General features: G+C 41.9%; 1 long non-coding RNA gene across 5 annotated transcripts in view; it reads right to left on the bottom strand.

Annotated features, from left to right (window-relative positions):
* Positions 1-246: 246 nt before the first annotated feature.
* Positions 247-20,914, bottom strand: part of LOC142013606 (uncharacterized) — a 235,829-nt gene continuing 215,161 nt past the window's right edge. For 4 of the 5 annotated variants that reach the window (XR_012645730.1, XR_012645732.1, XR_012645733.1 and 1 more), the window contains 2 exons: positions 2,537-2,582; positions 247-1,027 (listed from right to left, as the gene is read on the bottom strand). This is a non-coding gene — a long non-coding RNA (uncharacterized LOC142013606). Of the gene's footprint in view, positions 1,028-2,372; positions 2,583-20,914 lie in introns of all 5 variants that reach the window. The other variant, XR_012645731.1, reaches the window with a different exon arrangement.

The raw sequence follows: 20,914 nt of genomic DNA, 5'->3' as shown, positions 1-20,914 counted from the left end.
AGCTCTGGTCCTCCAGGCCCTTTGGGCCAGGCTGAGGATCTTGGAGGCCCTAAGGGAGAACTTCTCCCATGGCCCCAATGACATTTCCCAGGGACCCCCGGTGGAAGCCTCAGGCCCACAGCCCTACCCCATCCCCACTATGGACCCTCCCTTCACCCCCTCACCCCCAACCCCTCCTCAATAAAGAAGGACACTTTAAAGAAGGGTGGTGGTCAAATGACATGTTTACTTAAAAGATTAATGTGACCAAAATAAAAGTTGTGAAAAAAACTGCTTACAATCTGCAAGAAAATATAACTATATAGAATGGAGCAGGGGTTGGCACTGGGGGTGTGGGGGCTGTGACCCTGGGGGAGAGTGGGACCCTGAGCAGCATTGGCCTTGGGATACCCTCCTGCCACAGGTTTGGGGTCCCCATCGGGCATAGCTTGGGGCTGGCAGCACGGGGAGGTACAGCAGCAGTGGGGATGCAGCAAGGTCAGGCTCAGCAGGGAAAGTGAGAGGACCTGGGGGCAGGGGAGCAGGCATGGCCATCACCCACCGGACAAGGTCTATCATGCCTTGGGGGGTGGCTGCCAGGGGCAGGGCAGTGGGTGCAGCAGCAGTGCTGACAGGGGAGCAGGGGCTGCTGCCATGGGTGTCTGGGCCAACTGATCCCACCAGACACTGGTGATGGCTGTGCTTGTAGTGTCTTGTCTTAAAAGAGACTGTAAGCTCTTCTGGCCAGGTACACACTAGGGCTTCATCTACACTAGGTAGTTTTGTAGACAAAATGGGTTTGTCAACAAAACTCGTGAAGCATCTACACATAAAATGCATTTTGTTGTCATAAACTATAGACAAGAAAGCTGCGCAGATGCTCCGGGGTCCTTTTGTTGACAAAGTGGATCAAAAGATCCATCCACTTTTGTAGACATGATCATGTCTTCTGACAGTAACTTCTGTAGACAGATGCTTCTATTGTAGATGCCGCCTATGTGTTTGCATGGTGTCTCAAAGTGATCCTGATCAGAATCTCTTTGTGCTGCTGCAATAAATAATAATTAATGGGTTAACTATTGAGAAGAAGTTTGCTTGGAAGAAAGAGAGAAAAAATGATTTAGAGTTTATATTTTGGTGGAAAGTCTGGAGTGAAGGAAGATGAAGATCTGTTTTCTGCTCTTAGTTTTATATCTGAGCAATTTCATTGCTTTCAATAATTCAAGCATTGTACTTCCTGCTAGAAGAAAGCACCCTCTTGGCACAGTTTTATCCCACCTCAATGATGGAAGACAAGTTTAATAAACTCTTATCCATTCATTTACTACGGATGTTTTTATGCTTTCTGTCAGAAAGAGAACCAATAACATCCTTAGAATTTTTTACTGTTACAATGTTTAGGTGAAGAAATAATCTTTAGAAGATTCTTGATGGAAGACATCATAGACTCATAGACCCATAGGACTGGAAGAGACCTCAGGAGGTCATTTAGGCCAGCCCCCTGCACTCACAGCAAGACTAAGTTCTGCAAAAATTTGCTTTCACTATGTTGTAAAATGTCAGATTCAGAGTAAGCCGTATATTATATGTGTATTCCAAAAAGCTTTAATACATTAAATATAATGGAACAGCAACAGGTGTGAAAAAGAACAGAATTGGGCCCAGGGTGGATTCTGATGACAATGCAGGATTCTGAGGAAAATCCTGAACGCTAGAAGTTCTTCCGCTTTGCTGTAAAAGCTCTGTAGCCCTCTGCAGCCTGAAAGGAGTGTAATTCTCTCAACACAAACTAAATTCAAGGACCACATTATCAGTCATTGGTGCAATTGCATTTGCAGTTGTGTGGTGGCCATGGTTTTGTGAGTGTAACCTCTTGCGAGTGTATAGGAAAATGCCAACTAGTCCAAGCCAGTCTTAGGAGCTGGCGAGCCGGGCAGTTGCCCGGGGCTGCCACTTTGAAGGGGCTGCCAATAAGCCAGTCCAGCATGTTGGGTTTGGCTGCTGTATTGGCAGCCAGGTTTCCCCTGTGTTGTTCAATCCCGAGTGGGCACTCTGCTTCTGGGCTGGCCCCCGCTGTGCTGCCTGTGCTTCCAGATGGTGCTCCACTCCCGGGACAGCCCCTGACATGCTGTGCGCTCCAGGATTGGGCCAGCTGCTGGGTGTGGGCTGGGGCAGAGCACTGGGCTCTGAGTTATTGTGGGGGCTGCCATTTTCAAGGGGCCATCAAAATTTGCCTGGGGCTGCCAATTGGCTAGGACACTGGCCCTGCAACCAGTTAAACAGTTTGTTGCTATTATTTGTATCAATGAACAGCACTGACATAACTGCTGACACTAATACTTGCTGACACAAGTGAAAAATTTGGTCAAAAGAACAAGTCAGGAAGTGATTACATTTTTGGTGTAATCCTAGGGTGTGGTTTTTTTTGCATGATCTTGATCTGTTTGGCAGCCTTCTGTTTTTCAGTACATTTAACTATACTGGTTTTTTTCCTGTGATACATGAAAATATTGGGTTTCTTCACAGTCCAACCATTAGAGTTGTAATTCTTGATTACCAGTTAGAATCAGTCTCCAGACAGTGTTCAGTTTGGGCAGTGACACCTAGAAGACAATGAAAGAGCAGAGCTTGTTTGTTTCACAGAAGACGGAAGTGCATTGATTATCCTAATTTCAACTTTGTGCAGGAAACATAGTGGGAAAAAACGCATTCAGAAACAGTAATGTCTATGGAGAAGGTTTTTAATTCATGCTATGAAGTTTGTGAAAATGGGAAATTGCATGTTGATTGTTGGAAACGAGGTACTAAAAATGGTGATGCTACATCTTTAAAAAAATACAAAAAGAGTTGAAAGGGGGGAAGATGAATGTGTACTTCTAAATTGACTTGGGATATGTATACACTTCAAGGTGGAGATGTAATTCCCAGGCTGAGGAGACATACCTGGCCTGTGATTGAGCTCACCTGCTAAAACTGGCCCAGTGAGTGAAAGTGTTGGGATAGGGTAGCTGCCCCAGTTATGTGCCCATCCAAAACACTAGGTATATTCTTCCTAAACCCTTCCAGCCACTTGCATTGCCCCACCTACATTCTATTTTTTGTGCACTAGCTTGATCAGAACAAATGTGGGTAACTCTCCCTGAGCTGAGAATCACACCTTGTAGCTCTGGTATAGATGTACCCTTTAGATGTGAAGATGACAGACCTATAAGGTCATTGGCGCTATAATTTCCTATTGCAAGTTATTGGCTATGTTTTCCAGTTCTTTGTTCAGTTCACTTTGAAATTACTCAAATAAATGAGGCTTTTATCACTTTCCTTGGGAAACCTAACAAAATATAATAGGAATAGTGTTTAATTTTCTGCAAAAATACATGAAGGAACCTTGATAACCAGTTCAGGAATGTGTTTTCAGTCAGTGGTGAATACTGTGGGCTTAAAAGTAATTTCCAAGTTTCACATTATAATGAGCCACAATTTCTAACCGTTCTCCTCTCCCTCTATTTGTTTCACTTTTGATAACCTCATGCATTGCATTTATCTGCTGAATTTTTACTTTTTTGGAACATCCCTCAATGTACACATTAATAAAACAGGATGCTACCAAGAAGGATGAGAAATTGTGCTTAATTTGTGTTACAGCTGAGCCCCAGCCACTCTATGCATGGCAATTCATAACTCCAGCACCTCTGGGCTTGCTGTATCAGTTATGAATGGGAAAAAATTCCTTGAGCCCTGGTATCTAATTGCTTCAACTCCAGAATTTCTTTCATTTCAAATTAAGCACTGATAACAAGAGAGCTCAGAAAAGTAAACCACCTGTTAATCTGCTAGCAATTAATTCAGGAAAGCACAGGTATCAAACCCACAGAAATACTTCTGTTGGAACTGGAGGTAGAAGAATTTTGGGGTAAAATACAATGAATGTTACTGGTCTTGTCCAAGTGTGTAGTTTGGGTGACTGATGTAAAATGCGGTTTAATTTTCTTTTGGCATGTAGTGGAGGAAAGCAGCCTATTTCATCTCATTATTGATGGGAAACTTTAATGGAAAGTTTTAAATGGGCACCCAGTACTTGATCAAATTATTTCATGTGCTTGATAAATTACTGCCATTTTGCTTATTTCTCCATCATGTTGCTTTCTTAGGGTTATCTGGTGAATGAGAAATACAATATCTACTTCTTTCAGAGAACTGCTTTAGTACATTTGGAATTGTTTTGCTTTTGGACTCATAGTATTTCTGTCATGGAAAGAGACATATTAATCCTCCTTAATTAATTTAGCATGAATTCAGGCATTGATTTGTTTAATCATAAATGAGGAGAGTGATGGCAAATGTGCGGGTCCGTGGTCTAAATCACTGGTACCGCCAGTTCTTTGGAATCTGCAACATTGTAGGAGTTTTATGGTGTAATTTTAGTGCTTGTGAAGATTCCAGATTAATAACTAGTGCCAAATGAATAATTTACAGTTAATAATTTATCAGACAAGTTTAGGCTCACTTCCTGGTCACCAACATTCCACAAGTAATTTATGCTTTAATTAATTATAAAAAATTGTGGGCAGATTGTGATCCATTATCCATGAGTAGTTGACATTTACTGTTTTAGCTGGGTGGCTTAGCTGATTGATATACGTGTGATGGACCCAGAGAGGGAGTATCTAAGCCTGTGCTAACCCAATGAGAGCCATAAGCGGGAATATTTTGCACCCTCCCCATACTAAAACAGGTGGGCTATGGTTCTCATTCAAGAGGTATCTCTGGTCTTACCATATGCCTATTTGATTTAGAAAGTGTGCCTTTGTGTTCCAGCTTGTTTAAAGGTCTTTCAAGCAGCATGCGAGTTTGCTTTCATGTACTGCCCTAGGGATATATTTCAGCCTGGGTCTGAAGGGGCTACTTTTAAGATCAGGGTAGATCAGACTTCCTGGAAGTCTTGAGCCCCTTTCTCTGAGGGTCACCAATAATAAAAGCCAGTTAATGTTAGTTGTGAAGGGGACTTGTAATGCTTGAACATGTTTACTAAGCGTCTGAGCTGAGGCCATCAGTTCATATTCCATACAGCAGGCCACTAAACAGCCATCAGGCAGTAATAAATTCCCTCACTGCTGGCTCAGGGCTACTGCCCCAGCAGTGGAAGTCTTAGTGTCGAATTACCCATCCCTTGCAGACTTTTTAAATCCTGTTTTTTTACAGGTTTGTGTCTTGGTGACTTGAGTTGAGGCTTTCTATCAAAAAGCGGAGATTATTTGAACGAGTAGCAGTGCTGAATCCCACCAACATTAATGATATTTCAATAAATCTGATTTAATGAAAATTAGAAACATCATTTTTTGTTGGCTTTGGGTAAAGCTGCACTTCTCTGCAAATTCAGTTTCACTCCCAGTGTTTCAATGCACTGTGAATTTTACAGTGACTGTCCTGGGGTTCATCCAATCTGCACTCTCTGAGGTAATTACCACTTTCTCATTGCAGTTTTAACAAGGACTCTGGAAATATTACTAGGGAGAGCCTGAGCAATAGATCAGTCACACCTGTCCGTCTCATTCCTGAATAGTAAGAAGAGTCAACAACTCACACATGAGGCAGCATTCAAATCATGATTATAGTAAAAGTGGATAAAGATATTTCTATAACTCATTTTTTTCATCAAGGTAGTTTTGATTTAGTTTTTATTTTCATAAATTATATGCTTACAGGAAAATTATGAAGCCAACTGTTCTCATTTGAAAAACAGTTGGAGTGAACACAGCAGAGATATTGGAGGGACCTTTAAGTGCTCTTGTTAAATAGTTTTTCTTTTTGTTTATTACACGTTGCTCCTTGCAACACCTTCCTTGGCTCTGGAAAAGAATCTTCTTTCCCTGATGGCTTAATCTCTTTTCCATTTGTCAAAAACTATTTATTTTTCCTATTGTTTCTTGGGGATCACAAGTCAATCCATTTCCTTCTTTGCCAACACCAAGGATGGTGACCTCAGAGACATTAGCACAGTGCTGAGAGAAGTGAGTATTAAATGAGTGAGACAGAAGTGCCTGGTCTAGTGGTCTGACATCGTCTCCTGTTTTCTAATCCCATCTCTTCTTCTGTGACCATAGGCAAAATGTGTAACTTCTCAACCATTTCTAAAATGGGGATGATATTTCTTAGTTAACAAAGAGTTTGTGAGCATTTGGTCATTTAATGTAGAGGTTCACGTTTCAGCCACTGGACTGTGGCCAGTCCCTGTTAGCGATAAATGAGATGTGGGTCCTGTCTTCATCTCCCATGTCCCGCCAGAGTACCTCATTCTCTCAAGTCTTTTCTCCTGTTGTCTCTCATCTGCTTTTCTCTCTATTTTCTTTATTTCTCTCATCTCATTTTTATCTCTTCTGGGTATGTCTTTTGGGGTCAATTTTGTGTGTATTTTTTTCAGTCTCTTGTTTTGCTTTTTTGTCGTTTCTCATTTCTCTTTGCTTCCGCCTCCATGCCTATTAACCAGAAGACTGTGTTCCTCAGAGTGGTGAGATAGCGTCCATTAGTGGGTTTGAGCTACACAGTTTGAGCTGTACACCACGGAAGGAAGGGATTGTACTGGCAAAGTGCTTCACACTTAAGAACAAATTTGCGGTGGGAGTTTTAGGGGTGTGTGTAGACTCCTGCACTTCCTCTCCATTGCTCTTAGTTTTCTTTGAGTACATTCAGGAGTCAAAATGTGCCTGTCCTCTCTCTGGTTAGGATGCAGAAGACACAAGCTTCAAGTAACTGTTTCGTGATTATTTTTTAAGTTAAGTAAGGCAAGAATTTCAGTAGGGGAGGGGGACTGCGCTATCACTCTTTTCTCAGAATATTATGCATAATGAGGCACGCTATTCATTCCTGTCCTCTGATGCCCCAGAAACCTCTTAGGATCTCAAAATGGCATTTTGTGTGAATTTATTTGCATTTTTCATCAACATCCATATAGTCTGAGCAGCAAAATATTTACAGTGTTTCTCATCCTTTTGCTCTTTTTCACGGGGGAAGAATATAGCTCTTCTCCCATAAGACCTCAAAGCATACCAGATTCACCTAGCCCAGACCCTCTCTCCTCAATTTCTTCTTGTGTCATTTTTACTCCTCTAAGTTGGCAGCTAATTGGATCATCCACCCTCCCAGCCTGATCAGTTCAGTAGCTGCATATACTCAATCATCCTTCTCCATGGGAGGTGATTGGTGCCTAAATAATCAGTGTGCTGGGTTGCCTGCCAGCTTCCACCAGTCTGCCACCACCATGAGGGGTGAACAAATGTTCAGGTATCTTTCAAAAGTGTAATTCTGGAGGATGATCATCTTCCACATTGTGAGAACATTGTGTTCCTTTGCAAATTGGTTATGTGTGTGGAGAAGATGGTGGTCAGAAATAAGGCATTTTGCTGCAGTTATTCTGTAGACAGTGAATTACAGTACTTTGGCAAGTGTTTTGTAATTCCTGTACCACTCCACCCCCCCAAGTATATCTGACGTTAGTATTTAAAAATATCTTGACTGTTCCTTTATATTTCTTATGCTGATTGCTGTCTTTTATGGATAATTACTAATCATGATAGGCTGGAAAGGTTTCATATGGAGAGTTATAGACTTCATTAAGTGAGCTTTGTGCCCTGTTGCTATGAGTAGGTTGTTATAAATTACTGTATGAGGACTATCCTATTTGCTCCTAACAGATGAATTCAGAACAATTTTGATGTACCACAGCTTTGTGAATTGTCTCTGCATAACCTCTCCTTCTGTGAATATACAGTTTGTGCAGCTTTGTTACGGAATTCACAAATCCATCTGCTGTTATAGGTGTGGCAGCATAAAACAGTTTTGACACCAGAAAATATAATTATCTGAAATATTGTAGTCACGGCAACCAGGAAGAAAACTAAACAGCTCGCAATAAGCATGATTTATTAAATGAGGGTTGAAAATAATTTTTCCATGCTTGTAAAAGGATGGAAATTGAACACTCATTAATCAAAACTTTGTAGGTATGTAATGAAAGTGCATTAACTTTACCATGGATTAGCTGTTTCTCTCAGCTCCTCAGGGACATTTGTCAGGATTAGGATGGCTCTTAAATTAATAAGAAACATAAAGTGCCCACAATAATTTTTTTTGACAAATACATGAGATGATTAATGGCCCTTTTTGAGGCTTAGTAAGTGGTAGATGAAGAAACCATAATACACCATGGATGTCTCTGATTGTACATCTACTCTTCTGGATGGAGTGGAACTTGAACATCTTTGTGTGATGTCTCTATGACTACCAATGGATGAACATTATAGGAATCTTTTTATGACAGTCATATGGTTCAGCAAATGTGAAGCTGGAAGTCCAAACAGGAAGGCTACATGGATGTTTTGACACTCTCAGGTGGTGGTATGACAGAAACGGTGCATCTACACTTGCATTCCTCTTTTGAAAGAGGCATGCAAATGAGGTAAATCAAAAATGCAAACGAGGGATAAATTTGCATATTTGGTACCTCGTTTGCATATTCTAATTTCAAAAGAGCTTCTTTCAAAAGAAGAAAGCCAGCATAGACACTGCTCTTTCGAAAGTAAACCCATCTGTGAAAGAATCCTTCTTCCCTTTATTTAATGGGAAGAAGGATTCTTTCTAAGATGGGGCTTACGTTCGAAAGAGCAGCGTCTACACTGGCTTTCTTCTTTTGAAAGCAGCTCTTTTGAAAGTAGAATATGTGAATGAGGTGCCAAATATGCAAATTTATCCCTCATTTGCATCTTCAATTGACTTCATTTGCATACCTTTTTCAAAAGAGGAATACAAGTGTAGACGCACTCAAAGAGAAAAGCCTGGACATCCTAGAAAGTCTAATGCAGGGGTCAGCAGTCCCTTGTATGCATGCCCAGAGTGACATGCAAACCAATTACCTTGATACATGAGGTGGAAGCTCAGCCACACCCTTCCTCCCCCCATGCAGAGTATCCTGGGTCTGCCACCAGACCTGCATTCATAGGGCAGGGGCTGGGGCCTCAGCTGGGGCCCTTGACAGACCTTCTGCAGCATGGGAGGGGGCCAGAGCCCCCAGCATGGGGCTGGGGCAGATCCTCTGCAGCAAAGCCCACACTGCAGCCCAGCACCACAGCCCCCACCCTCTTCTTGTCAGAGCCTTGTGGCAGCTCCAGGAGCATGATGCTGGAGCCCCATGGCAGCCCAGGGAGTCTGGAGTCTTGGGGCAGTGGGAAGCTGGTGCTGCCTGGGGCAAAAGCCCTGGACCTCCTCTGGTCTGGCAAATTCTGTCATTCAGGAGTTTTCTACTTGAGGCTCTGCCCCTGCCAGCTCCCAACAAGGTTTGGTGAAGGCTTTCATCAGTCCTTCTTTGCTGTGGGGGTATACTTGACGTAGGGCTCCCTCTCTCACTGCTGCTGAAGTGGTTTCAGTTGTATCAATAATAAATTGTCACTGGAGCTGGGGTACTCTGGGTCTCCCTCCTCTGTAGGTGCCCTAACTGCTGGACTTATGAGTCACTCTGTCTTTCCGATCCAGTGTCTACTCAAAATGAACAGCTTCTGTAGCAGAGATGTGGAGCTCCTCATCAGAATACTCAGCAGCCTGGTGGTGTGAGATCCCTGTTCAAATCCTCTCTTTTTACTATGCACAAGGAGACAGGCCTGGGCTTTATTCACTTACTGATGAAGCTGTTGTAAATAAGACTAGTAGGCTACGGCCATAGCAGCTGTTATTTTGAAATAACTTTGCAAGCATCTACACTGCGCACACGCTGTTTCAAAATAAATTTGAAATAGCGGGCAAGTTATTTTGAATTTTGTAAGCTTCATTGCAGGAGGAATAATGCCTATTTTGAAATAGGCATTAATAAGACATGGAATAGCGCTATTTTGAAATAAGCCATAATGGCATCCAATGGCACTATTTTGAAATAGGTACACACTATTTTGGAAAAGCTTGGTGCTATTTTGAAATGCATTCTTGTGTGTAGCTGCGTTATTTTAAAATCAAATTTGGAATAGCTATTCCAGAATGGATTATTTTGAAATAACGCTGCTGTGTAGACATAGCCTTAGGGACTTTAAAAAGTATGTATGTAGAGGTCAAAAGGTCAAATTTCAGCTGTCTAACTTGAAAGGTAGCTGACCCCAGGCCTAACAGAAAGTTGTAGGTTGAACTCATTAGGGGTTTCTAAAGGCCTCATTGCCTAACTGCCACTGAAATCAATGGGAGCTATGCCCTTAAATATCTTTGAGGATCTGGCCCATAGCCCCAAAGAAAAATCTCCTCTTAATGAAATATTAAAGTATGAAGTATATTTTCTTGTGTTTTAGGGGCTGTGTCATCATTTTCCTCAATATATAAACAGTTACACAAAAAGCTCACCATAATTGTTTCACATGGACAAAACGACATAATTTCCCCTAGGTTCATTCTTAGAAACAACATTCATGAAAGTCAGCAAAGTCCATCAGTAGCTGTTAGCCAAGATAGGTTGGAACGGTATCCCTAACCTCTGTTTGTCAGAGGCTGGAAATGGATGACAGAAGAGGAATCACTTGATAATCACCCATTCTGTTTACTCCATTAAGGCGTCTGGCATTGGCCACTGTCAGAAGACAGGGGGCTGGGCTAAACAGACCTTTGGTCTGACCCGCTACGGCTCTTCTTATATTCCGCTGAAATTTTCCAAAAATTTGGCCTGGGGTGCACAGCTGAGTTGACTTCACAGCCTAAATACTATTTCCTTAAGTGGTAGACATCTCGTTTATAAAGAGATGTTAATCCTCTTGATGAACCATGTGGATCTCAATATAACGCCAAAGGAGAGAGCTTCTATTTTTCCAGTTTGTTTTTTTTCAAAACCTAGGCAATTACTTATGCAAAAATAGGTTAGAAAGAACATGAAGGTTGCAAAATCAGAAGTTAGGAAATGCCACAGTTAAAGTTGCCTGTGCAAACTGAATTCAGCCCCCTTCTGACTATGCATTCTGATAGTCTTTAATTACATGATCACACACCGTCTTTTCACTGGATGCCTGTCTTATGCAGACCTGATATGGCCAATATCAGCCCAGAGCTACTCTTACAGGAAAAGTCTTGCTCAACTCTGGGCTGGTGCATGTCTAGTACTGGGAAACTGGTGGAATTCAGCTGCTAAAATCTATTTAGAGTGGATATGTAAATTGCAGTTTCTTCAGTGACCTATTACTTGGCAAGATCTGAGTGGATTTTGATGGGAATGCCAAAAAGCACATATTAACACAAAGGCCCCATTCTTGTCAATAAACTACTGAATCCAAAGCTTGGCGGTACAAGAGCATGTCAGACAAATAGTTGCCAAAGGATTTTGACACAGGCAAAGCATGTTTTTATCCTATCTCATTCTCAGATGGCTGAATTATATTTACTGAAAATTTATCCTGGGGAAAACCTGAAGCACAGAAAATTGCACCTGAAACAATTAAAGTTGGGTAAACTTATAAAGACCAGAAAAAAAGTGCTTATGATGGGCAGTGCTGGGCAATTACTATCATCCTTGATTTTGAATTATCAATATTACTTCTCCTGTTTATAAACCCTTGTGTTTTAGTACATGCACGGTCCAAATATTCAGTTTTAAACTGAAATAAACACTTCTCACTTTCATTTTATTCTCAGCCAAAATCACTGGTAGTGAGGTAAATTTATCCTATATTACCAGCTATGTACTTTCTGTGCTTCAACATCTTGTACCTGTCAGAATTAGATGGTAAACTTAGAATAGATTTTCCTGCACTTGTTATGACTGGAAATGTTGCAAGTATAGCTTTTCTGATGATAGTCTGACACTTCCCCCTTCAGTTCACCTAAAATTGAATGAAGGTTTGGTCAAATTCTTAACTTCTCTGAACGTCAATCTAGCATTTAAGATTGTTGCCAGTTTGAGCAACGTAGGAAACATGCCATCATAATGGCTCACCTGTTGCCAGGATACCAGCCACATAGCTATTTTGAGGGCATGAGATATGGAGGTTTTTCTTAGGTGCCACCGGAATCAGATGAATGATTTATTACGCCGCTCCATCACTGAATTTTACTTGCACCTTTTGGGGAAGGTTAAGTTTTTGTTGTTGAGAAGGTGGGAATTGCCTGCAAAAGGAATCATGGCATGGGTAGCAGGCATGCAGCTGTTGATTTGCTTGTCATATGGGAGGGCCAGGCCTACGTTCATTGTACCAAGAGAACTTGTCTGGTTTCCCATTCCTGATGTGTAGATCTCAGAAACTGACCTCTTCCAATCAGCCTTTCTTGTTGAAGGAATGATGTATCCCCTTTGCTGTAGAACTTTGACTAGAAATGAATGAGCAGAAAGTTCAGCATCATGGTGCAATTCTGTCTGTTACAAGCAGCGTTATTGTTTTTTTTCCAGGATAAAAAGTGTGTAGAAGCTTTTAAAACGGGAGTTATAGTTTTCTTTACATTGCATATTTTGTATTTTTTTTTTTTTTACTAAATCTCATATTCCTTTGTGCCTATTAATCAAACCCAAGTTTTATGGGGTATTGTCTGTAAGTGCAGACTGTCATTACTAGGTAGTAGCTCAGTGACTACTGCAAGTGGATGTTCAATAACTGTGTAAGAATTTTCTTCATGTGCATCCAGCAGTACAGAATATACTCTGAGTAACAAGCTTTCCCCCTGAGGAGTCCATAGAAACATGAGTATGCACTGAGGATGAAATGTAGCTTGGGAATAGAGGACTGGGGGAAGGTTCTCTAAGCCATTTAAGCCATACTTAGAGTTTGAGGATACAGTCTGCTGACTGTGTGGCCCCAGTAGGGTGCTAGCCACCTCACTCAGGAAAAGTGTTTGTTCTAGTTGTATATAGGTCAGTGCAGAGGACACGATGTTGGTGGGTGACCAGGGGCCTTTGTAATCCACGCAACGGACTCAAAAGGGATATGACCATTATTTCAGCCCTGATGCTGCACTAGGTGCCATAGGGTTAGAGTGGTTAGCATGGCAGCTTTGCATGCTTGCTGTCCTTGCGTATTTCACCCACTCAGCTCTCCTGCACTATCTCTGTGTGGAGTCTGAACACACAGGGTCTGTGAGAGGTTAGTGAATTTCAACTTGATAAACTTATATGTCCTAATCCGTATCGTCAAATTTCTGGCTAAACTAGAAAGGGAAGGGTTCACATCCAGAAACCTTTTACATGAAACAAGGAATAAAAGTAATAAAAATACTAAAATCCGATGGATGCTGCACTGAAAAAAATAATAATAAAGAAGCACATGAGAGAAAGCAGCTAGTGATTATCCTGGAGATTCAGACTGCTGGCAATCGGAAACTCTCTGTAATGGTATGCTGGTTACTATAATCTTTCAAACAACAGTTTCCCACGGGTTTGCTGTGCTTTAAAAATTACTTTTGGAAAAACCGTAATACTCTCAAGAGGTCTGGGAACATAAATTGCAAATGCCTCTGTGGATACAGTTTCTGAAACCTTTAATAAGAAAGTACTGATCAAACCAACTAAACATTGTTAAAGGTATAGCAAGGAATCATGATAATAGTACCCTTTTGGGCTAAAACCATAATGCAGCTAATATAATAAAATAATCATCATCGTCATAATAGAATAGATACTGCATTTTTGGCGTGTCAAGTATACTGGAGGAGCCATTATATTTCAGTCCAATATGTTGGATATTGCAAATGGGTTAGTGTTTAATTTATCCCTCCCTTCTGTCTCTCTATATTTAAAACATCTTCTGTGTTTCAGAATTGCATATAAGTGGAGTTTATTTAATAATCATGTATTCAATATTGTCTTATTGTTGATTTGGAGTTCAATGTACTGCAGTAGCTGAAATGGATTTGGATAAAATAATACTGTTGCTGGTTCTTGAGAATTAGATAGCGGGTAGCAGCCCCAATGGCTTTATACCATTAATGCGTCCACTGGCTGCAGTGGGATTGCTCTCCTCTAGACTAGTAGGAAGGAGAGTGTGGGTAAGAGGAGCTTTAATAACCATACTGTTATAGCTCTTTAACAATAAAATAACAATTCTGTGAAAAAGGCAGGGAAGATTTAAGGTATTATCACCTGGAAAATACCTTACTAGGTTTCTTTCATATTCACTATTTTTCTGGTTTTGATTACCTAGGCACAATGTAAATTCATCCGATGAAGGGCAATTGGTCTCATACACAGTTGGAGAGAATAAAACAGTTAGGGAGAGACTCTTTGGGAAAAAGATCTAAATGACAACGTTACGTAAAACTAATCCAATCCAGCACTCCAAATGTCATCCACTGGTCACTTACAAAGTAGAATTATACCAATGCGTTGGCAAGTAAACCAAGCTCTTTGAAATGGAGAAATGTATCTGTTCGGGAGGTGGGTTTCTTCTACGATGCATACATTGTTGTTCCATGTTATTAATGTGGGAGAGTGGAGGGATTTCGTACTGTAGGCATTGCAGATGCCAGCTGTGCCTGCTCTGTTTGACTCTTAGGGGATGTACAAAAGGACTTTGCTGGTCAGTTGAGCATCAAAATGTAGGGCTGGATCCCTACATTCAGCAGATAGGAACACTTATGTTTGCATCTGTGCTGGGTATGTGCCCACATCGCAGGTGGCATGCCTCCACCTACGAGCTGGGTGAGTCCACCACCACAGTTCATGCCGCAGAGCTGCACGTGCATCTTACTCAGAGTAACTACATCCACTGAAACTGAAGCAGCATGTTTGCCTTTCGATTTATGGTGCATCTCTTACAGTCCCGAGCAGCTTCATCTCCTGGAGCTGTTCTGGTGCTTGGTTTATGATGTGCTGCAGATGACCTTGTTTGCCTTCTCAGATCCCTGTGTTTAAAGGGTTTCAGCTCTGACAATTTTAAATGGCTTTTCCACTGAGTCATTTCTGGCTGTGAAAGCTGTTTTCTTCTATCTGTTCAAGCCTAGCGATGAGCCAGGATTCAGTCAATCAGCTGCTCCTGCTTGTGAGCGAATGGTTCATGCAGCACAGCCCATGTTTGGCAGGATCCTGGATAGCATTTCGGGAAAAGGTTCTGAGATGTAGGAGGCAGTAGAATTAGACACAGCTAATATATGCTGCAGAGACCTCAGTTGTTCCTGTCAGAGCAGCGGTAGTAGGGTGGGCGTGCCCGCCAAACAGCTGAAGTTTAGCTCTGAAGGTCATCAGAGAGCTTGTGTTTATGTATTGGTCACTAATGTGCTGAATGAAGCTTTGTCCCCGCTCGGAGCCTGATGCTGAGCTGATGCCCAACTGAGCTGATGGGTTGAGTGGCTGGCATGGAGTACAGGGGTCTCCCGTACAGTGCATTTAACAGACAGATGTGACACAGTTCCATGAAAAAGATAAGCTTAAAGAAATAAAATAGACGTCAGGCTTTGAACTAGATTATCATTTACATTAGAATCCCTCTACACTGGCCTGGGGACGTAAAGATGCCTTAAAGCAAATGCAGATTTAATTTATGTCCACTTTAAGGCATATGTACCTTGCCATGTTTTTGTAAAGGAGTCTTTAGTATAAATGAGAACAAGGCCCTTTTGTGTACGGAAAGAAATGGCTGTTCCTCAAGAATCAATGTATTTGTAGGGAATCACGCGCAAGGATTATTCTGAATACATGATCATAGACAAATAGATGAGTGGTAAGATTTTTAAAATGAGGTTGCAATAAGGATAAGAAGACTCAAGGAGGATTTATTATTTCCTTTCTACAGTTGCAAAATGTGCATAGTAAATATAATTTATGGAAGGAGGTCAAGCAGAAGTGTGCCTGGAGAATAAACTGTGCAGTATAAACAATTTTATAAGTGTTGCTAGTTATACCAGCTGTGCATGGAGCGGTCCCATGACCAGAGCTGCTCAGTTCTTTTCAAAGATAGGATTTGCAGCGGAAAAATATTGTTATGTGCATAGCTCTAGGCTATCATTTAATTACTTTGTGTATTTATTTTGTCAGTCAAAATCCAGGGGCACATATAGTACATAAAAAGCAGGAATTAGTTTTGTATTTTCAGCTGAATACTTCTAAATAAATGTTGGTCCTTCATGTGATCAACATTATCTTTCTCTGCCTCCCTGTTTCTTTGAAACAATACAAGTTAACAGGATCCTGACCCTGCAAGGAGCTCTGCATGGGGGTAAGGTTCTATTTGTATGAAAACAAAAATAGCATGCAGCTTGGCTAGGGGACAAAACCCCACAGACTTTCTCCCTCTCTTCCTGTCCTACTCCCCACAGCTGCCTTTAGGGAAAATAGAACCTCCACACCCTGAGGAAGATTCGGCACCCCATCATGCGAAAGCTTCGGTACAAAGTGATGAGCCTTGCAACATAGCCCAAAGATCAGATGGTGTGTTGAGCTTGTAGCCATGCATCAGATATTATTCATTCCATGGGACTGCAAATCACGCAACTGGAAATAATGAAGCCGAATAATGAGTTTGGTCTGACAGCATTTTGGTACAGGGCTTGTACCAGGGGACAGGACTTGTACACTAGAAGAAACAGTTGGCGGTGGTGGTCAGGAATGCTAACTTCGTGTTATTTTACGTATTAAAAAACTGAGCAGAGGGTGTTACTGTGTAGTTACTATTGGAGATAAGGCTGTTGTCGGTCATCAGCACTGCATTGAAATCCATGGATTTATGCCAATTTACACCAGATAAAGTTCTCGCACAGGTTCCACCCTCTCCCTCCAGAGTCTAAATACACCAGCTTCATAAGCTCTGGTTTCAGCCAGTTTAAGGAGCAAGGCAGTATCTGAATCTAGTTCCTGCACTCTCAAGAAGTGACAGGTTAATCCACCTTTAATTCCTTTCTTTCCCCCTCCTGTTGGCCTACATCTTTTTCCTCTCTTAAAGTAGACCCAAATTTGTAATGCTGTCTAAGACCTATGGAAGAAAAATGTTTTATTAGAAGTCTTCTTATCTAGACTTGTAGTTCTAAACACAGATCATAGAATCCTCGGGCTGGAAGAGCCCTCAGGAGATCACTGAGTCTAGCACCCTGCCCAGAACAGGACCAAGCCTAACTAAATCATCCCAGCCAGCACTTTCTCAAGCTGGGACTTAATAACCTCTGGGGATGGACATTCTACTACAGCTGTAGAGTGTTGCTTTTCCATTGGCCCTCTTGTAGTCCAAGTACTGTAAACAGTCAGAAAGCTTTTAAATGAGGATGCATCTGCACTGAGAAAGTCTTAAGCCTTTTGCAGCATTATGACAGCTCCACCACATCTACAAATGGTTAGACCTGCTGTGTAATTAGGGCATAGGTACTTTTAGCCATCATATAGCACAAATCAGTGATTAAACATAACCATGCCCTGTCTACTATTGGTAGCTCCACTGGAACTTTATTACTATAACAAAATGCGTACAAACTTACCTACACTGGGCACATGCTCTGCGAGTTAGGTTTACTCCCATTCCCCAAATTAACCTCACTGTAATCCATATGGCAAAAGATTGTGCCAAAGAAACTATTTCTAGAACGCAGATGCAGAGAGAACCAGTGTATTCTACGGCAATCATTCTGGCAATTGCAACTGATTTTTTTCATCCAAAAGACCAGCAACATGAGATTCTCTTCATTGTGATATTACACTCTCTGACGCCAAGAAATCAAATATTAGATGCATTAGCTGTAAAATTCTTAGGAAAATAATCCTTTTTTCAAACATAAATTAAAGTGCAAACTGTCACTTGAACTTATTCATGCATAAAATTGCTCTTATAATTCTTATGTTAGGGAGTTCTAACTTGAGAGTTCTCTAAGCCTAACAATTGGATTGCTTAAAATCTTTTAAGGCATATTTTGCTGGTATTGAATTACTGATGCTCTCAGACCAAACACAGCTAATTCAAATTACCTGCTTTTAGTTCATATCTAACCTTCTTGAAAGCCTGCCAGAATTGTTAGTCAGACAGTAAATCTGCCAACGAAGAGATTTAAATAGTCTGATGAATACCTTAGATTACAACATATAAAGCCCCAAAGCACACAGAGTACTGTATTTTCCAATACAGGGTTACTTCTCCATTGTTTTGTAGTTCATACTTTGTCTCACATATATGCAGTTTGTCTGCTTCACCATCATTATGAATTGAAAACTAATACCAGGTTAAAGCTGACCCACATCGGTTACTGCTTCTTGATGTGTTAGCTTCTGCTTTTCTGCCTGTTGTAGTTTTAAAGCTATATTCTGCTTAGTGGAAATACATCCTGATTTCTTCCGGGTTCATCTTGTACCTCTCTTCTTTCACCTTTTGCAAATGACAGGAGCAAAAGGAAGTGGGTGACACATTGTTTGGCTGCTATGCTGTGGAACAGCTGGCATGGGGAGGATGAGTTGAGCTGGGTTCCTGCCTCCCCAGCACTATCTCATCAAACCCCCAGCCCTGCATATTCAATCAAATGAACAGATTGAATTATATTCCATGGGTCATTCTTCTGCTTCTGGGTGAAAAAGATTTCAGGTCAGGCACCACTTACGTCAGTTAAGGTAAGCCTGTAAATTGCTGTGGGGAGGTGAGACTGTAGCATCTGTAGACATACCTGAGCTGGATTTGATCTAGACAGCTAGCTCAAAATAGTGGTGAATTGGTAGTAGCACAGCTTAGCCATCTAAGTATGTACCTACGGTCCTGGGTGGGACTGACATTTTTAGCAAGCCAGCTTCTGCAATAATGAATGTGCAGCTGATGAGCTAAAACTTTTCAGGTGCAGCTGTGGCATGCCAACGTGTGCTGCAGTCACATCTCTTGACTCCTGTGTACACATACCCATAGGTTCTTGAGTAGTTGATTGCAAATATTCAGCATCAAAAATTTGAACTCTGTTCTGTGCTGGCTGGATCATTTTGACTGGCCCCACAGTTTCTAGTTTATACAGCAGATTTGCAAGAACTTCTGCTATGACCTTTGGCTATTTGTATGCAAATCCAGTGCTGGGTTCATTTTATGTTATTTAAATGACCACCCTTTTGATATGTGACATCTTTATCTTCTCATCTACATGAACAGAATTTTCACTGAAGTTATAAATTGTATCTCTGACATCTTGTTGCCAGTGTTGAATAGTGAGATATGTAAGACCTGATTCTTTGTTTCCACGAGGGTTTATATGGAATTGAAAACTCTGGTATGATGAAGTTCAGATTTCAGATCTGTTTAACAGTGAGAGGCTACGTCTACACGTGAAGCCAACATCGAAATAGCTTATTTCGATGTAGCAACATCGAAATAGGCTATTTCGATTAATAACGTCTACACGTCCTCCAGGGCTGGCAATGTCGATGTTCAACTTCGACGTTGCGCGGCACCACATCGAAATAGGCGCTGCGAGGGTACGTCTACACGCCAAAGTAGCACACATCGAAATAAGGGTGCCAGGCACAGCTGCAGACAGGGTCACAGGGCGGACTCAACAGCAAGCCGCTCCCTTAAAGGGCCCCTCCCAGACACAGTTGCACTAAACAACACAAGATACACAGAGCTGACAACTGGTTGCAGACCCTGTGCCTGCAGCATGGATCCCCAGCTGCCGCAGCAGCAGCCAGAAGCCCTGGGCTAAGGGCTGCTGCCCACGGTGACCATAGAGCCCCGCAGGGGCTGGAGAGAGAGCATCTCTCAACCCCCCAGCTGATGGCCGCCATGGAGGACCCCGCAATTTCGACGTTGCGGGACGCGGATCGTCTACACGGTCCCTACTTCAACGTTGAACGTCGAAGTAGGGCGCTATTCCAATCCCCTCATGAGGTTAGCGACTTCGACGTCTCACCGCCTAATGTCGAAGTTAACTTCGAAATAGCGCCCGACGCGTGTAGCCGCGATGGGCGCTATTTCGAAGTTAGTGCCGCTACTTCGAAGTAGCGTGCACGTGTAGACACAGCTAGAGAGTGTGAAGGGTAAAGAGAGGTTTCTACAGGCATGTTAACAATTATATGGTGATCAGGGAGGGTGTGTGGCCCTTACTAGATGAGGGAAGGGAACTTGTAACAGATGATGTGGGAAAGGCTGAAGTACTCAATGCTTTTTCTGCCTCAGTCTTCTTGGACAAGCTCAGCTCCCAGCCTACTGCATTATGCAGTGCTGTATGGGAAAGTGGTAGGCAGCCCCTTGGTGGGGAAAGAAAAGGTTAAGAGCTATTTAGAAAAGCTAGACAACACAAATCCATGGGTCCAGATTTAATGCGTCCAAGAGTACTGAGGAACTTGGCAAATGCCATTTCAGAGTCATTGACCATTATCTTTGAATACTAGTGGAATTTTGGGAGAGGTCCCAGATGATTGGAAAAAGACATATTTTGTGCCCACTTTTAAAGAAGGACAATCCAGGGAATTACAGACCGGTCAGCCTTGCCTCGGTCCCCAGAAAAATCATGGAGGGAATCCATAAGGAATCCATTTTGAAACACTCAGAAGAGGGGAAAGTGATCAGGAATAGTCAACATGTATTCAACAAGGGTAAGTTATGAGGTAACTGGCTCTGTGGACAAGGGGAAGTCAATGGATGTGATTAAACTTGACGTTAGCAAAGCTTTTGATACAGTCTCCCACAATATTCTTGCCTGCAAGTTAAGAAAGTATGGATTGGATAAATGGACTATAAGATGGATAGAAAGCTGGCTAGATGACTGGGCCCAATGGGTAGGGATCAATGGCTCTATGTCTAGTTGGTGGTTGGTTTCAAGTGGAGTGCCCCAAGGATCAGTTCTAGGACTGGTACTGTTCAACATCTCTATTAACGATCTGGATGAGGCAATGGATTGCACCATCAGCAAATTGGCAGGTGACACTAAACTGGGGGGATAGGTAGATAGGTTGGAGAGTAGGAATAGGGTCTAGAGTGACCTAGACAAATTGGAGCATTGGGCCAAAAGAAATCTGATGAGGTTCAGCAAGTACAAGTGCAGAGTCCTA

Source organism: Carettochelys insculpta, chromosome 5, assembly GCF_033958435.1.
Source record: "Carettochelys insculpta isolate YL-2023 chromosome 5, ASM3395843v1, whole genome shotgun sequence".
NCBI lineage: Eukaryota > Metazoa > Chordata > Testudines > Carettochelyidae > Carettochelys > Carettochelys insculpta.
Note: the sequence above shows the minus strand (reverse complement) of the source record. Positions and strands in the feature narration are given on the sequence as shown.